The following is a 19,227-nucleotide window of genomic DNA, read 5'->3' on the forward strand; positions in this document are numbered from 1 at the left end:
TGAAGCTAAGACAAGTTGAATATCACCTTTAATGTCACCACTACAAATGAACACATACAAAAAAAGTGTTGAGCAATAAAATGCTTTGGTAAAGTCAGACATTTTCCCTAGAGAAAGGTCATGTTTATTTCCTCTCTGTTTTGTGTGCACTGCATCGCTGTGGTTTAGGAGGTTAGAAGGCCATACACTGGTTCTGCAACTTTCTCTTTTTCTCCTGGTTAAACTATTGCAGAGCAGTTTCTTAGATGTTTAAAGGTTATCAAACATTATTATATATATTCTGAAATGCTAAAGCTGGCATGTGGGCAGAGATTAAGATAACTTCTCCTTAGCTTTGAGGAGCGTTTTAGGTTAATTCAGTTCATTGATTTGTTTTGAAGCCCCCACCTTTAATGTTTTGCTTAAATGCTTTACTCTCAGCTCTTTCATCAAACTGTTTTAATGGTGTCTTTAAGCCCGGCCTATGGAAGTTGTTATCAAAGAAACACCTCTTATGGTGCTTGGAGTAGAATTGGTTAAGTTGTCAGGTGACCAAAAGTATGATTTTCAAATAATTGGTAATATCGCTCCAGGACTAGTGCATTTTTAAGTAGTTTGCTAATGTGTTTGCCATAACTTATTTACAATGTGATAACATGTCAGTGTCGTGTTTACAGCTTGTTTAACTCTTCGCTAGTAAGAAATCAATAAATGCAGCTTTAAGTGAAGTTCTGCTAAATGAGTAGACATTGACTTGTTCTGTTAAATCAAAACCACATAAAACATCCTAATTGTATTATTCTAATTAGTTAACATAACTAAATCATCATCCAGTTAGTGGCCTACATTTTCAATATACGTTCATATAAAATCAGCTTATCTGAGGCATCTAGGCTAACAGTCTGATCATAGTATCTGTCAATAATTACTAGAAGGGCTTTCAAAGGTCAGTCATCAGGGGGTTTTATTGTGTTGAAATATTTGACTGACATGTTTTACAGTGACAGGTACGAGACAACAGCCACACTGACTTTCATAAACACACAGACACACACATGCGTCCTCGCACAGTTGTTAAATCAGACCACAGAAGCGTCACAAGGGGCAGAGTTGGTGACTTCCTTTGTGCTGATTACAGCAGCCTGCAAAACGCCCACAGTCTATCACGGTGCATTTCATTTTGCATATCCAGTTTGGGGTTCTTTTTTTGCATATGAAACTAAAGTTCTAGCAGTGTGGCATTTTGTTTTTTGGAAAAGAATGACAGCACCAACTTATAATGTAAAATGTAGAGCGTGAGACCAACAGGAAGAGAAAGAGGAGAAAGAAAGGGCTGGAGTTTCCTTGCCTCTCCCATATGCAGTCTAATCACGGTAATGATGCAAGCCCAGGAGATGACACACACACACACACACACACACACACACACACACACACACACACACACACACACACACACACACACACACACACACACACACACACACACACACACACACACACACACACACACACACACACACACACACACACACACACACACACACACACACACACACACACACACACACACACACACAATTTCCCCAAACCATCACCCAGCGTTTTGGAAACCGCCCACGGCTGCTAGTCTGCATCACTCTCTCCCCTGCTTTCTCCTTTCCTCCGGGCAAGTTCCCTCACATCTGTCTCTTTAGTCATCCTTTCTTTCTCTCTCTCTCTCTCTCTCTCTCTCTCTCTCTCTCTCTCTCTCTCTCTCTCTCTCTTTCTTTCTTTCTTTCTTTCTTTCTTTCTTTCTTTCTTTCTTTCTTCTCTCTCCCTGCTTGTCCCTATCTAATGCCTCTTTAATTCATTTATTTTTTGCTCAGCTCAGCTCACCTCTGTAAAACCACTTCCGGAAAATAGTTTGTTGGGTGTGTTTGTGTGTGTGTGTGTGTGTGTGTACACACTCACTCCTTTTGTTCTCAGATAAAATATATTCATTACAGATTAGTCATCCAAGGTTTCGAAGTAGCATGTGTGTGCCAACATGCCTTGTTTGCAGACGTGAACACTTCAACCATCGTTTACATTTTATCGTGACCTTAAGGCATTAGCCGAATAATTACTGCTTAGTTTTGATACTTGCTAATAATTGACTGTTTAATTAACCCCTCACCCTAACAGTGGTTGTCCAGTCATTGCTGATGTGTTACATCAGCCTGTAAGGCTTTGGATTGGCACACACGTTGAGACAGTTTCATGGACTTCTAAGAGTCGGCATTTAGAGGGGTTTGGGAAGTTGTTGTTTTTTTGTACCTTTCCAAAAAAACAAACGCAAGAGCAAATGTTAGGGAATAACAATACTATACACCACGTTCATTTTCTCCTCTGTAAGATGCTAACATTAGCATGGCCAGTTAAATAGCTTATATTCATTAATTGTGATAACCTCTGCGGGTTAACAAAGATTCAATTATTACTCAGCCGATCAGGCATTTCTTTGGTTACATGTTGAAATATATACTTGATATTGTGTTATTATTTAGATTTATTGACCCATGGAAAAGAATTGCCTCTGATCCAAAGGTGGACATTTTTTTAAGGTCACACAGAGGGTGACAGACTGGTCATGTTAGATCACTAGGCTGTGTAATGGCAAATATATTTTTGTAACAGTTTGTAAGGTTGCATAAACTGTCTGTAACCACATGGGTGTGTCGTCAGTGATGAAAGTTGTTTGTGGTATGCCTCATAATCTTATAATCTTGCGGATATCATTTACTGGTAACCAGATGAGTAAGAAGAACACCCCAAAATGAAATCTATGACAAAACTATCCTTTAGCCTTTGGCTAGCTTCGTTTTGGAAAGATTCTTTAAAGTATTGTTTTTTTTTAGCAGATAGAAGTTGTCACTAGTAAGATCAATCAATGTTTATTTATATAGCCCAATATCACAAATGTTACATTTGTCTCAGTGGTCTTCACAGTGTGTACAGAATATCAGTATGACAATACGACACCCTCTGTCCTTAGACCCTCACATCGTACAAGGAAAACTTCCGGAGAAAACCCACAGTTTAAAGGGAAAATGGGAGAAACCTCAGGGAGAGCAACAGAGGAGGGATCCCTCTCCCAGGACGGACAGACGTGCAATAGATGCCGTGTGTAAATTGAAAAGATAATACATTTGCAACATAGGTAGTCCAAATGTTTGGAAATGCATGTGTGTATAATAGGAAGATGAATCCACGAGGATATCCATCCAGGACCGATGATCCAGGACCACAGCCACGACTCGCGATCCAGGGCTCGCGATCCAGGACACAGGACCGCAGGATCATCCATGACTCCGGATCCCGGCGTATATAGACACCAAAAAGAAAGACATTTGGGGAAGCTGGGTTAATCGGAACATGAGAGTACACAGGTATAGACAGAGAGAAGGAAGAAGTAAGATGTCCCCCGACAAACTAAGCCTATATCAGCAAAACTAGGGGCTGAATCTAATCAGCCCTAACTATAAGCTTTATCAAAAAGGAAGGTCTTAAGCGCACTCTTAAAAATGGATAGGGTGTCTGCCGCCCGAACACAAACTGGAAGCTGATTCCACAAACGTGGAGCTTGATAAGAAAAGGCTCTGGCTCCCATTGTACTTTTAGAGATTCTAGGAACAACCAACAACCCTGCATTCTTGGAACGCAATGCCCTAGTAGGACAGTAGGGTATAATGAGTTATTTAAGGTAAAATGGCACCTGCCCATTAAGGGCTTTGTAGGCGACAAGAATAATTTTAAATTCTATCCTGTGTTCTATAGGGAGCCAGTGTAAGGCAGCCAGAACAGGAATAATGTGGTCCCTTTTCCTAACTCTGGTTAGTACACGAGCTGCAGCATTTTGAATCAGCTGAAGCGATTTGACTGACTTCTTGGTACTCCCTGATAATAAAGAGTTACAATAATCCAGCCTAGAAGTAACAAATGCATGGACTAGTTTCTCTGCATCGTTTTGAGGCAAGATATGCCTGATTTTTGCAATGTTACGTAGATGGAAGTAGGCGGTCCTTGAAATTGATTTTATGTGGGCGTTAAAGGATAAATCCTGATCAAATATAACACCAAGATTCCTTACAGTCTCACTGGAGGCCAAATTAATGCCATCCATAGTTAGTATATCTTTAGATAATTTGTTTCGTACATTCTTCGGGCCAAGTACAATAACTTCAGTTTTGGTCGTGTTTAACATCAAAAAGTTTAAGGTCATCCACGTTTTTAAGTCCTTAAGGCAGTCTTGAATTTTATTTAGATGATTAATTTCATCAGGCTTGATTGATAAATATAGTTGAGTATCATCATATGAGTATTGATATGGCTGGGTGGAGTGGCCTCATTTATGCTGACATATTCTTCATGTCTCAACCAAGTTTCAGTGAGACAGCATATATCAATATTATAATCTGATATTAAATCATTTACCAATATTGCTTTAGATGCTAGAGATCTTATGTTTAAGAGACCACATTTAATCTTCCTGTTTTGTTGCACTGTAGTAGTTGTTACATTTACTTTTATTAGGTTATTATGTATGACACCTCTATTAGGTTTTACCTTAAATTGTCCTTGGGCAGACACACACACCGCTAATATTGGGTATTTTATTGGGTTCGGGATTCCTATGGATGACTGCCTAGGAGAGAGTGCAGAGAAGCGTGTAAGACTGTGACTCTGCCTCCTGGTCTCAACTCCAGTTTGTCATGGATTACGTCCACAAAGCCCTGAAATGTTTGCCGAAATGAGATCTGCACCTTCCAAAGTAGGATGAATGCCGTCTCTCTTACTCAGACCAGGTTTTCCCCAGAAGGCTGTCCAATTATTTACGAAGCCCACATTGTTTGCTGGGCACCACCAAGACAACCAGCGCTGAAATGATGACATGTGGCTATACATGTCATCATTGATCAGATTGGGGAGGGGACCAGAGAAGATTACGGTGTCCGACATTGTTTTAGCATAACTACACACCGACTCCACATTAAGTTCGGTGCATTCTGATTGGCGTAAATGAACATCATTACCACCGACGTGAATAACAATCCTACTGTATTTACGTTTATATTTAGCCAGCAGTTTAAGATCCGCCTCAACGTCACCCTTTCTGGCCCCCGGAATGCATGTGACTGTGGAGGCTTCGGTCTCTAAATTCACGTGTCTCATAATAGAGCTACCAATAACCAGAGTTGGCTTCTCAGCGGGTGTCTCGCTGAGTGGGGAATATCTGTTAGATACGTGAACGGGTTGGTGGGGACCTGCGGGTTTCGCGTTATGCCCCTTCTGAACAGTCACCCGGTCTCCCTGCTGCTCGGGAGTTGCCGGGGGACGGCTAATAGGAGCTACCTTTTGCCGGTCCGCACTGGCTAACATGGGCTTTACTGTGATTGTTGTATTTGACTTTATTTGACTTTAAAGATGATTGTTGTATCATGTACAAGTCAATATTTTCTTTGGAGACCTCACATTTTGACATTTGAAGTGGAGAATTCAGCATTTTTGTTGGGTTGACATTTCTTATTTTATTTAAATTGGGTTGGACTATTAATACATCCTGGTCCACAACCTATTAGATTTAAGATTTAACAATAGTTATTGGTATTTGCTGACCTACTGCACTTCTGATTACCTGTTACCCCTGTTGCTCTAGGTCTTAGGCCTTGTATTCAATCCACTTGTCTATTCTAACAGGGCTTTACACAGTAGATTATGTATCGTGACCTTGGTAAACACAGAAAACACCTTTGTTTTCTCACTAATCCCGTTTACACAACTTTAGTGCCTTGGTCTAAATCTCTCTCTCTTTGGCTCACAGTCTCACACTTCCTTTGTCACACTTGGAACTTGTTTGTGCCTGTCAGAAGTTTTATTGGCCTGCTGACATTTCTGCACTATACTACTTGGAATGAATTCAAAGTGTAATCTTCAGCCTTGATAAGATCTGAAGTCTGCAAATCTGCCTCAGTAATGTTATATAGTTGCACATATTGTAATTCCAGAGGAATGTGTGACATTTATGCTGTAGAATAGCGTGGAAAGGAAGGGAATTTACAACATTTAATAAAGAAACAGGAGATTAATACATAAAAAAGTGAAAACTGAACTTCCTTATTGGTCAGCTTTTCTTGAGAACAATGGTGTTTGAGGTTTCATGCCAAACTGGAAGGTCCTTTCCAGCAGGTAGTGTGTTTATCTGTATGACAAAGTCCCAAGAATATTTTGGTTATGAACAGAAGTAGAAACCCTGTTGACTTGTGTGAAACAAACTTTGAACAACCCTCCCTCAATTAAACTAGTTTATTAGCAAATGTATTAACCATAGTTGACATATCAGCACACAATCAGAATATTCATATTGTGAAATTCGTGAGAAAATCAAATATTATCAAATCTTTTGTAGTTTTGTAGTTATTAACTGTCAAGTAAAGACAAACAACCCTAATCAAAAAGATCAAATAACTATAACATGAGTTGTGTTTTGAGCAGTAAAATAAACGATGCCCCCCTGTCTGTCTGACACAGTAAATGCTCATTTCAATATGGGCCAACAGGTGGAGCACTTTAAGAATGAGACTAGAGTGTTTGAGTCTCTCATGGCTTTAGCTAGAAAACTGAGGTCCTTCTTACAATTGCAAACTGTGGAGTTGAGCTTTTGATAAAACAGCACATGTTGCAGCCTGAAAATAAAAACGTCATGTTTGTTTTGTTTAATTCATATTGACTTTGTTGCATTTATTGTGGTAATCTAAAATGGTCTTGTATGACATTAAAACGTTTTAGTTCTGAAAAAGAATCTGCTCTTACATCATATATTAAGCTGATTACCTTAATGAATTATTGATTTACTTTCAGATAAAACAAAAACAGTGAGCAAATGTATTGCATCTAATTAGTGTCTTCAAAGAGCACTATCACACAACAAACATGTAGGCCTCTTAAAGAGAAAGGAGTCTGAATAAATCTGTGACATCTATGCAGCCCTGTGCGAGAGACACAAAAAGACCACGAGACTGACTAATAGGCAAAGTGTTGAATATGCACTAACACTGTATTGTTATACATTGAACTTAATGTATGAAGGAACAGTATGTGATGTACGTGACAAACATACACAAAAGCACACTTTCACCTTCAAACAAGCAAGGCCATACATAAACACACCAGACATGGACACGAGGGGCGTCTGCATTTAAAGCAGCATATTCGTCAGAAGTGTGCCAGAGACTGCGAGAGAGAACAACAGAAGAGATTAACCGAGTGAAAAGAAGCTTCCCTCCTCCCTCTCACACACACACACACACACACACACACACACACACACACACACACACACACACACACACACACACACACACACACACACACACACACACACACACACACACACACACACACACACACACACACACACACACACACACACACACACACACACACACACACACACACACACACACACACACACACACACACAGACACACAGACACACAGAGCCCTGAGCCCTGACCTTTGAAGGAACGCGACAGATGGGTCTTTCTCTTTGGCCAGGTCCCCGCAGACAGCTGTCCAGGATATAGGCAGTAGAGGTGGGGTTTGTGTGTGTTGGGGGGAACACCAGGGAGACGGTCATAGGTCAAACATTCCCTGGTAGGAAGAATTGAAGCATAAGCAAATTTATATCGGCACACACAAAGCGCACACGTGCAAGCAGCCGGCAGCTCGCGCCTAATCTCACATTCATGTAGACACATACATATTCATAAATGTTGCTGTCTGCTGCTCTGTTTGTCTGTCCATCTGCTTGCCTCTGACCCATCATCATTTATCTCCCTCTCTAATCAGGCTATTGTTTTGACCTGATTAGTCTGGCCTTCCCCTCGTCAGCTCAGAAAAAGAAATGCTGATTATCACATTTAAACCTTAAAACTCCAATAACCTAAATCCAAAGTGTTGTGTGTCTTGTACATACAGGTCAGTCCTGTAGTTCAGGATGTAGAGCGCTTCCCCACCACGTGCAGGGGTTTCCCTTCTCACCAGTCTGGACATGTCCGTACATGTTTGAGAGCGAGAGAGAAAGGGGGAGAGAGATCAAAGAGGGAGGAATGTAAGCCTTTTTGGCACCGGACCACAGCCATACTTTAGTTATTATAGTTAAGTTGTTTTCCAATCATGCCGTGCATACTGTAACTGTCAGTAGCCACTTTCACACTTTCTTCTGTGGATTTAGATCTTATTAAATGGCAGTTTCTGTTCAGCAGTGGCGGTTCTAGACCAATTTGACTGGGGGGGCCACTGGGGGGCCAGTTATTTTCTGAGGGGGGCACAATAAATGCAGGACGAAAAAGAGAACTAGACAGTATGAAGTAATTGCGCATAAGAAAACAATGCAATACAGTTATTGGTATTTGTTTCAGTCCACTTATTTATTTCAGATATATCTTATAGTTATTACTGTTAGCTTCAGTTAAAGTACAATTTTTGCACTAACACCATATCATATTTATATAAAAATAAAGGCAATGAACAGTTACATCTCTACTTTACATCTACAATTATACGGATACAATAGTTTAACTCACCTTCAATTATCGTGGTACTCTCTCGAAACGTAGGTTTCAATCAGTATTTCTTGGATGCAACAGCCTCTGATGATCCGAGATGAAAAGTGTTTGTTTTTCGCGCGCTTCAGCCGGACTGTGAAAGTGAGTGCACCGCTCTAATGGGTCCTGAGTGCACCGCTCTAATGGGTCCGACTAGAATGACGAATAACGTTAGTTCCGCCTATTCCGTCATTCAATAAATCGTGTAATAAATTATACATTTGTCACTTTTCATTTTTAGGGGGGCCACAGGGGGGGGGGTCAGAGGTTAGGGGGGCCCCCCCTGCCCCCCCTAGAACCGCCCCTGCCAGCCCACCTTTTAGGGATCAGGCATGAGAATCACTCACCTTTTGGCGAAATTCGCCCTTTTGAATCCAAAATAGGTCGTTTGTGTGATTCATGTAGATCTGCAATAAAAATATATATTTTTGGGACCCGGAGTAATCTGCGGCCGCGAGCTGTTATGTGCCATCATGACACGCATGGTGTTCTTTTTTATATATTATAATGCAGCGCGAGCTGTGTGCTTGAGTCTTCCTGCCTGTCGGCTCTGCTGCTCCGTGATGATGGTCTAGCTTCAGCAGCCACATTAGCTACGGGTGCGTTCGTTAATATGAACTGTGCGGTCCGGAGTCACTGTGGCACAGACTGGACCGCTGGTGAACAGCTGTTAGACCGGGCCGTTCAGGTGTTCAGAGCAGAGCTCCCTGTCGGTGCGCAGAGCGTGATGTGCACTGAAAAGTTTTTCTGTCGCAATATTATCGTTGAGCTAGATAGCTAGCATACATTGTCACTATCTGCTAATGTTAGCTTTAGCCTTCGTTTTCTAATAGTTTTTTTTTCATAGGCGATAAACAGAGGTGGTATAAGTATAGATCTTGTACTTGAGTAAAAGTAGAAGCACTCAGATATTGTACTAGAGTAAAAGTAGAAGTACTCAGATCTTGTACTTCATTAAAAGCAGAAATACTCAGATCTTGTACTTGAGTAAAAGTAGAAGTACTCAGATCTTGTACTTGATTAAAAGTAGAAGTACTCAGATCTTGTACTTGATTAAAAGCAGAAATACTCAGATCTTGTACTTGAGTAAAAGTAGAAGTACTCAGGTCTTGTACTTGAGTAAAAGTAGAAGTACCAGAGTGTAGGAATACGGATACTCTGTTAGTAAAAGTACTGCATTCAAAATGTTCCTCAAGTAAAAGTAGAAAAGTATTCTCATCAAAATATAGTGAAAGTAGCGACAGTAAAAGTAGTCGTTGTGCAGATTGGTCCATTTCAGAATAATATATATGATGTGTTTTATAATGATTGATCATGAAAGTGTTCTCAAAGCTGGTGAAGGTGCAGCTAGTTTGAAGTACTTTGTATACTGCAGGGTAGCTGGTGGATTTACTCCAGGTGGAACTAAAGTCTGATTCAACACTTGATTAGATTTCACATCATTCATCCAGATCTGTGAAGTAACTAAAGGTATTAAATACATGTAGTGGAGTAAGTACACCATTTACCTATGAACTGTAGAGGAGAAGAAGAACAAAGTAGCAAAACATTGAAATACTTAAATAAAGTACAAGTATCTCAAAATTGTACCCAAGTATAGTACTTGAGTTTATGAATTTAGTTACTTTACACCAGATGTCATAAAGATAGAAAGACTCAGCCTTGCACAGAGGCATGACAATAGATTTTCAAAATGCTCAACAGTGCTGCCAAAATTATAAACTGACTGCTACACAATTAAAATAAATGCTTTTATATATTTCTATTAGATGTGACTCTTTAGCGTTTCTGTTATTATTAACACCGCTGCTTTAGTTGTTTTGACTGCTAAAATCCTCTGTTATTCCTCATTTTAAAGCCGATATTCCGTGGGGTTCCGTGGGGCTCGGGTCCTTGTCACCTTTTCCATACCTGATGAGTTTGCATCCCTGATAATACTTAGTAAGGAGGTCATAATATGTTTGACTCATGGCTGAAGTTAAGTTTCTCCAGCTCTCCCCAGGTTGGCAAAAAAATGCATCTCAAAATGCATCAGATTGATGTATTAAAATATGGAATATTCAAAATGTTCTTCCGGGGGAGCATGCCCCCGGACCTCCCTAGAGGGATAATATCCTTCTCACCTTTTTCACCCCTGACCCGTTTTCATGCCTGAGGGATGTTTGACACAGACAGTGACTACAAACTGTAGGGAAATAAAAAATTAATTTCATTGTTGAAGCGACATGTGATAACACTTTTTATATGTTGCATTTTCGATATAAAGGAGATGACTTATTCCTACTTTTCAATGTTAACATATATAAGTATTTTCCTGGAAAATCTGTCTTTGACTGACTCTTAAATTACTCTGTTTTATCCAACAGGTGGCCGGGTTCCAGAATGTTAATGGAACTGTAGGTTTCTCTAATTAAACTGGAAATATTGCTGGTATGAAAGTCACATCATAAGAAACGGATTCTGCATAAAATGTAAGTAGAGAAAATATTAATAGTTCAGGACATTTTGAATTTTTCTATGGTTTAAGATTCTTCTTGTACTAAAATACATTCATAAGAGAATCATTTAATTATTGTAGAACCTGAATATAGCTCGATCTACCCAATTTCTGTACACTTTTAAAGTTATCTTAGTCTGCCACTAACTAATGGAAAACCACACAGATAAAATGTTATGAACTGCAGGAAGCTGTGCTTCTGGAGACCCACATGCTCAATGTGAAGTGTGTTTTCAACACTCAGAAATACAACTTAAATGAAACATGTATATATTTTTTTTATTCTGTGCGCTGTTTTTCTTTACTGTTCTAAATACAGCTCAGGCCACAGGTCCTTTCTATTTCTGTTCTGTGCAGATACAACAAACCACAAAATGTTTTAATGTTAAACTTTCCGTCTCACGTGGTTACTGTATATCGTCAAGGTTTTTTCAAACAGGAAAAAAGCACATAAACATGCGCAATGACTTGTTTACTCTAAACCTCCATTAAAATGTTTTACACAAACTACTGATTCTTTGACTCAAGAAAGTACTGCTTGTAGCCACAGACATATTTTGTCAAATTCTAAATTGTTTTACTACTTTATCAGATTTGTTTAGTTTCCTTGCCCATCAATTTTGTTGTATGGCTCAGTTGTACTGTTCTCAATAACCCTGTTTTCATGAGCAATAAGCAGCTACAGTAATTACCCACTGTAACCTCCCCAGACTCCAACCAACAGAGAGAAAAACCTAGAGACTAGGCCACAGTAAGTTGTTCATGTCCGGTGATTGGCCTCGGCTGACATCAGACTCCCGACTAGAAAAGGTTCCCATGAATCAAGAACGCTATTTTATTCTGCATATTAACGTGTTTCCTTTAAAATAAATAAAATAAAAGCATCTTAGGCAGGGTCGTAGATATTGATTAACTTTACAATAGCCAATAGCATTGGATATGCGTTATGATAATACTGCTGACAACCGAGAATATGCACAATGCAGAAATGTTAACCTCGCCCAACCTTTGCTGCAATGCAAGATGCCATTATTCACCAATGTACTGCATTTTACCAATCATACATATAGAACACATTTCACGTTCAATTGGTGAGTAAAGTAAGAAAACAAAGTCATAGACACGCTTTTCATCAGCTGTACTTCTTAACAATATAAACATGAGTTTCACATAAGAATAACACCTCAGGTGGTTTCAGTATTCTTTCATATTACAGTAGTTTAGGAGTAATTATGCATGTTTCTGTTAAGTGTGTGAGTGTGGTGTAAAGGTGTGTGAGTGTGTGTTTTGTAGGTGTGTCCATTTACCCACAGAACTGGATATTAAGTCAAGGGCAAATCATAGAACAGTGTGGTTACATAATATTTAAACGATGCCAGAGACAGAACCAACAGAGAACTTCAAACTAGTTTCGAGGTGTAATTCTTTCAGCACAAGGTTGATAGTGTACAATGACAACGGTGTAACTGATAAACCTCTGAGAGAAGAAGGGAAACGATAACTGCTGCAATGCACCAACATTTCTACTATGAAAAGCTGCAGCTTCTACACATAACTTCCGTTTAAAGTTTTAAAAAACAACTTTTAACAATTCAAAGTATCAGTAACATAGAACAAAATATATGTTTCTGCTCAATGATTGAGATATTTGTTTATACCTTTTACTGACAGACAACACACTAGTAGGGGTGTCCCTATCTGATCTAACTAATTGACTATATTAAGCCCAATCTAATCTTCTCTTTTATGTTGTTCCATTTCAGCTTTAAGAGTCTTCTCATCTAAGCATGGTGTGTAACAGCTCCGACATATAGCAGTGGAGAGCTGACGACAAGCATACCCCCCACAACCCTTCAATTGCAGCAAAAACCCTGCATGCACAAATAAATAAATAATGAATGCGGGAAACTTAAATAACACAACTAATATGCAATTTGGTGAAGCAGAATGAAAAGTTTGACTCTGATGATAAACTGTTGCGAGGTATGCTATTTCATCTTTGTTGTCTGTCACAATTCAGGTTTATGAATTGTATGATGACCACAAAACACCCTGTGCAGCTCCCTTACTAGATAGACTGTACATATACATCCAGTGATGTTTACTTTGTGAAGATAACTTGTCACTATCACTTCACATGTGTGGGAAGCCGACTTGTTTTTGTCAATCCTTTGTCAGATGTGTTTTACCGATGTCGATCAGACAAGCACTACGTATCGATTGGCCTTGATCCTGTGTGAACCCCTTGAGGCTTGTCCCAACCTGGAAATCAATATCAGTCTCCGTGTGTACCAACACACGCAGAGATAAATGGGATGTGTATCATGATTAGTAGGCCCTTTGAAGAATCTGTTAATAATGAGAACAGCAGAAAAAGTTTCCCTTGGGGATGCCTTTTTATTTAAACAGGTGGTCTCTTATCCACTGTGTTGAGCAAACTTGCTCTTTTAAGTCTGGTAGGTGGGACGGGGATTCACATAAGCACAGAAAGTAGAGAGACAATAATCACACATAAATCTCTGGGCCTGGAAGTGCAGGGCAACAGATGGGAAACTACAGACTTCTCTTTAAAGGCACAGATGAAAGTAACAATTGATTCATCCTAGACACACACATGCAAACACACACATTAAACACTGCTTTAGTCTGCAAAGGCAATAGTTAAGTATTTCTGGGAATCGTGCAGAACACTCCATTTCTTTTCACATGTGCATTCATAGAAATACAGACATTTTCGTATCAAGTACACAGATGCTTGTAGACCAATAGGATGATACAGTTTGTCAAATTCTTCCTCTACTTAAACGCAGCATTCCAGGAACAGGTGGCTTTTTACCCGGCTTGCAGTTAAAACATCGACCCATCTCTGCCCCCCAAACCGTAAAAGGTAGAATAAAGACATAGCTTGTATATTGCCAATTTCCTGGTCTGGCCTATATAGTAAATATAGTTCTATTGGCCCCCTTTTAACTCCATTGCAAAATGTTAGTTCAGGTTTCAAACTACTTCTTTGTAGGTTGCCACATATTTATTTAAGTCTGCCAAGCTGTTGATGTTAAGAGCAAAAATAATTAAATGGGCTGTAGGCTACCTATGGATCAAATTTGGGGTAACATTCAATTGTACTGCAACTATTTTAGAACAACATTTAAGTGTCTGTGTGTTTTATAATCTGAATATTAAAAATAAAATTGCAATGGAAGCAACACTTTTGCTTCCATTGCAATGATTTTGCTGCAAAAGCTCTGCACTTGGTACAGAAGCCATAAGATGTCATTTGGAAACTGCTTAGGGAAAACAGCTGGTTTGGTAGTGCATCCATACATTCCTCTGCCCACGGACCCCCCCCTATCTTGTCTTCTCGGGCAGGCATGCTAAGAGGACAGGTGTGAGCCTATTGCCTGCACACATGCACACAGCCGGGATTGGGATTTCAATAATGTCATTCACTGGGGCTGAATAGAAGTCAGTAGGGGCCCCGCTCTGTCCTGCGCCTCTGGTTGACAGACGAGCAGCCGTGTCTTTGTGTTGAGCCGAGGGGCCCCGGATCACTCGGCAGAAAGGAGGAGGTGGAGGAGGAGACGGTTGGTGGGTTTATGGGGGTTTTAGCATTGGCAATCATTGGACTCTGTAGTCACTTAGTGAAGAGAGGAGGAGCAGTAGAGGTTACGGTTTTGAAGGGCTGAAATAGTGGCAGCCGTCAAGGCTTAAGGTCATGTGTCAAGTCAGCGCTCGCTTCTTTCGTCATAGCAGATGGAGTTTTTGTGTGCCTTAGTTTATTCTGCCTATTGTGTCTTTCTGCTGTGCATTGACTTTGCTGTTTGTACCTTTTTACTTTACTGTTCCCATGTACAGTAGTGTGAGCATGTTTTATGTTAGATTGTTTTCTTTCATGCAGGCACATATACTGTACATGTATGTGTGTACCAGTGTTTGTGTGTGTGCAGGGCAGAGTAGGGGTGTGTGTGGTGGGTCTGGTTGATCCCACCTGCTGAGGTCCATGAAAAGCTTTGCAGTGTCGAACTTGCCACAATGCCCCAAAGCTGTTGCTCCTGCTGCTGCCTCGCAGTCTGCTCTTCAAGGGTCTTTTCTTCTCTCAGCCTATGTGATGCGACCATAATAAACACTTCCCCAAAAGGATCTGTACATCCAGTCTGCCAGGGGTCGTATGAATATGAATGCATGGCACACGCAGACTGCTGCTGCTCCAATGCATCCCCCTTTACAAAGCTTAGACTGGTTTCCCAAATCCTTTACAGCTTGAAGCGCAGTCATCTTATCTAGTTAAAAGGTATTTTATACCTATTGAAATCCCTAAAGCTTTAGTAGCTCTAGTCGCCAGTGCTTTCTGACAGTATGTTAAATTAGCTACGTTTTCCACTTGCCAGGCCTGTATACAATGCCATCTACTGAGAAACATTTAGCATATACAGTATGCCAATCTATCATAGGGTAAAACAATGTATGTCTGTTTTGCTGGCTTGATTTTGGATGTTCACTTATTTATTTTGTCTGTGCTTAGTCTAGCTAGATGTGTAGCCTTTGTTGTTCCTGTTAGGTTAACTTCTAGTTTAGCATAGCTAACATGCTTAGCCTGTAGTCATCCACAGTTAACCTCTCCAACTTATTTATGGTTTGTCTCCTCTAGGACACATGTCTGTAATAGGGAACAGGTTATTTTGTATCTAACATAACTACTGCCTAGCACTCAATGTAGCTTAAACCCATGCTAAATAACAGGGTTTGTTAGTGGCAGCACAAACATAGCTTCCTTTACATTACATTACATTTGTTAGACGCTTTTATCCAAAGCGACTTACATACTCAATACTGTGGACAATCCCCACACGAGCAATTTGGGGTGAAGTGTCTTGCCCAGGGACACAACGACATGCTAACTGCAGTGGGACTCGAACCTCCTATCCCCTGATTCAAAGTTCAGCGCACTATTCCACTGAGCCACAGCCTCCTTGAGAAAGAAACTAGTTGAGTTGAGCCTGTACTGCAGTCATCCCTCCTGACTAGAAAACACTTTCAGTCTCCATTTACTCTGTGAACATTGTAGTTTTTCTTTACTTAAACTGAGGGTCTAGCATAGAGGGTGTCATATGCTCTGCCAAAGCCCTGTGGAACATTTGCAATATCAGATTCTAGGATACATAAATAAAACAGATTTTTCTAACTTGCCTCTTTTTTGGGTATTGAGCAGTTTTTCATCTCAAAATGTCCCATGCATTTGGTTATGTAATATATAATCCAATTGCTATACCAAAGAGATATTATTGAAAAAGGCCTTATCTGAATTCATGACTTGTTAGATTGTTAGCTTAGGCCTATAGCTAAAATGTTTGATGTATTACACCAACATATTCACACATACATAAGGCCATCTAATCACAGTTTCTGCTCTAGGCCAACTCTCTAAACCATATTTTGAAACATCATTCGAGGACAAATATGTGCAGAATCTCGCACAGACTTTGATGACTCATTGTTCTTGCAAGGAGTGACTAAAAGCAATGAAACCGGCAGCTGGTCTCACGTAGCAGGGCTTGTTTTATTAAAGATATGAAATATTTAGACTCCCTGTAAGTGTGATTCTGTCAGAGCTTGGCTTACTCAGAAAGGTTCAAGATGAAGACTAAGATAAAGATGATGCATTCTGGTTAAATTTGGGAACATGAAATGCTAATATCATCCTACTCAGTATATACGCAAAATTATACACACATTTAGGCAGAAAGCTATAATATCATAATAATCATGTTTCCATTCATGTTTATTTCCAGCAAGGGATTGTGTCTGAAGCATGAATGAATCACACGCTTACAATATGCAGTGATCCATTAATGGAGGATGATGATATTGAGGATGACAGGTCTGGCGGTAACCCCGTTATGTAGGCAGATCACGTCCGAGACGTGACATCATTGCGCCTCTCTCTCTCTCTCTCTCTCTCTCTCTCTCTCTCTCTCTCTCTCTCTCTCTCTCTCTCTCTCTCTCTCTCTCTCTCTCTCTCTCTCTCTCTCTCTCTCTCATTTTCTCTTTCTCTCTTCTCTCTCTCTTCCTCACTTTTCCTGTCTCCATGTCTCACCCTCTATTTGGTATTCTGCAGCAGCCTCTACTCCAAAAGAAAACACTCTATTCCCAGCCTGGTTTCAGTAAGGGAGGGGATAAAGAAAGCGAGGGAGAGAGGAAGTGCATGAATAAAAAAGTACATTTTGGGGGTGGAATAAAAGTCAAAGCAAGAAAAGAAAGAGGGAAAAATTGAGGTATATAAATGATGAAGATGACGGAAGGAGATGGGCAGAGAGGGGAGCACAAGGAACAGATAGGGAGTATGAGATGCAGAGCAAGACAAAAGGGAGGGCTGAGGATAAGAGACAGAGCAAAAATGGTGCACCCCTCTAATTTTCTCCCAAAGGAGAACCTCTGGGAACTACCTGCCTGTGTCTAAATGCATGGATGGTCGGATGGCTGAGTGTAAAGGAAGCTATTGTACTGTGTCTCTCTTGCTTTCACTCTTTGGAAAAGCAGACCCTCTGTGCTGAGAGAGGCATGATGCACACTGTCATACTGTCCTACTCCATCATTGATGCACTCCTTCTTGCTGTCTTCCCTTCTAAGTCTACAGTCTGCTTTTACAATACTAACCTTTCTGAGCACAGTAGACAGAATACAGACTCACAAAAGGACCTCCACTAGTATCCAATAAGATTTAATTGACCTTGGGGGGGAAATGGCATACAAATACATGCATTTTTCTTTCATTAGGCCCCTGGAAAACATGCACACATTTACAAATGCAACAATGTTATGTGGCAATATCTGCTCATTCAGAAATGCAAGGACACAATCACCTATTCATTTTGATGTGTAGAAAAACACTGCTGTGCTAGCTCCTGTGAAAGTGTGCGTATTGGTCATGACTCATTCCAACCTGATTTTCATCAGGCTTGGATTCACTCTGATAACAGATGCATGATATATCCTTCTGGAGCTGGTATTGATTATATGTCTGTCACTCTCCCTGACTATTGATCAGGGTGGGAACCTCATAGCTTCGTTAAATTAACATTAGTCTTTTGGTTACGCAAAATGTTTTAAATATTGTCATACTTTAGTACTTAAAGTTGCTATAATGGTAATATGCATGTAATAATAATGGATCAAATCGTTATTTTAAGCAGCTGTGGGAAATCATCAACCAACAGAGAATTATCGTCAGACTGTACGAAGCTTTTACCTTATTTTCAGCACATTATTTTGTTTGTTTATTCCACAACTTTATTGTATTGTTTAACTCTCATTGCTCTTATAGCGTTCAAGTCTGTACAATTCAGAAAAAACTATTATAACAGGTTTAAAACAGCAACAAATAGGTTATTGGCAATGAGCAGATTGTTGCAGAAATGGTAAATGAAAAACTACAAGACTCATCAAATGTAGGACACTAAGTAGAACGTCAGGAATTCATCTGTGCTTTCTAATACTAATATCTTGCACCACATTTCTTAATACAGTCACAATGTGTAAAGATTAAGGATTAAAGGTTTAGCTCTGTGCTTCATTGGGGCCATAATGTGAGGAAAGGTTTGATCATTCAAGCACAGCTAACAAAGTCATAGAATATAAAACAATTAGTATTTCATAACGAATTAACCTTAATGGCACGCCAGGTTTGAGATTAATTAGACATTCCTCATATGCAATAACATGAGCTGAACTTCATTGTACCGTGGCTCCCCTTTTGTTCTCTAAATCTAAAGCACGTGCAACTGACTTTTTAAAGATATGTGCTTTGTTTCTAGTATTTTTTGTATGTGGACAGTTAACAACCACAACTCATAAGTCACTGTATGCTCTGGATGAACATGCAAAGATGACTGAAAATGTTTCAACCAATATTTTTATAAATGCTTTGACACATGCCATATTTCAGGTGTAGAACATGTTTAATACTTAGTACTACGTGTACCTTTCCCAACAAAAGGATCAATATTCATGTTCCATCTACAAAGAACAAAGTAAATGTCCCTACATTGATGCTTAAGCTATATTTGTGATGGTTAACCATCAGTGCATGGCAACGTCTACGTACAATGCCAACGCCACTTGCGTCTG

The 19,227-nt window shown here is 39.9% G+C and overlaps 1 long non-coding RNA gene across 3 annotated transcripts in view; it reads left to right on the plus strand.

The window, feature by feature from the left end:
* The window catches only part of LOC117461962 (uncharacterized), a 45,675-nt gene that overhangs the window by 13,645 nt on the left and 12,803 nt on the right, over nucleotides 1-19,227 (plus strand). The window contains exons 3-5 of one of the 3 annotated variants that reach the window (XR_004553770.1): nucleotides 10,973-11,077; nucleotides 11,814-11,854; nucleotides 12,867-12,999. This is a non-coding gene — a long non-coding RNA (uncharacterized lncRNA). Of the gene's footprint in view, nucleotides 1-10,972; nucleotides 11,078-11,813; nucleotides 11,855-12,866; nucleotides 13,000-19,227 lie in introns of those variants that run through there. The other 2 variants (XR_004553769.1, XR_004553768.2) reach the window with 2 other exon arrangements.

Source organism: Pseudochaenichthys georgianus, chromosome 17 (genome assembly GCF_902827115.2).
Source record: "Pseudochaenichthys georgianus chromosome 17, fPseGeo1.2, whole genome shotgun sequence".
Taxonomy (NCBI): domain Eukaryota; kingdom Metazoa; phylum Chordata; class Actinopteri; order Perciformes; family Channichthyidae; genus Pseudochaenichthys; species Pseudochaenichthys georgianus.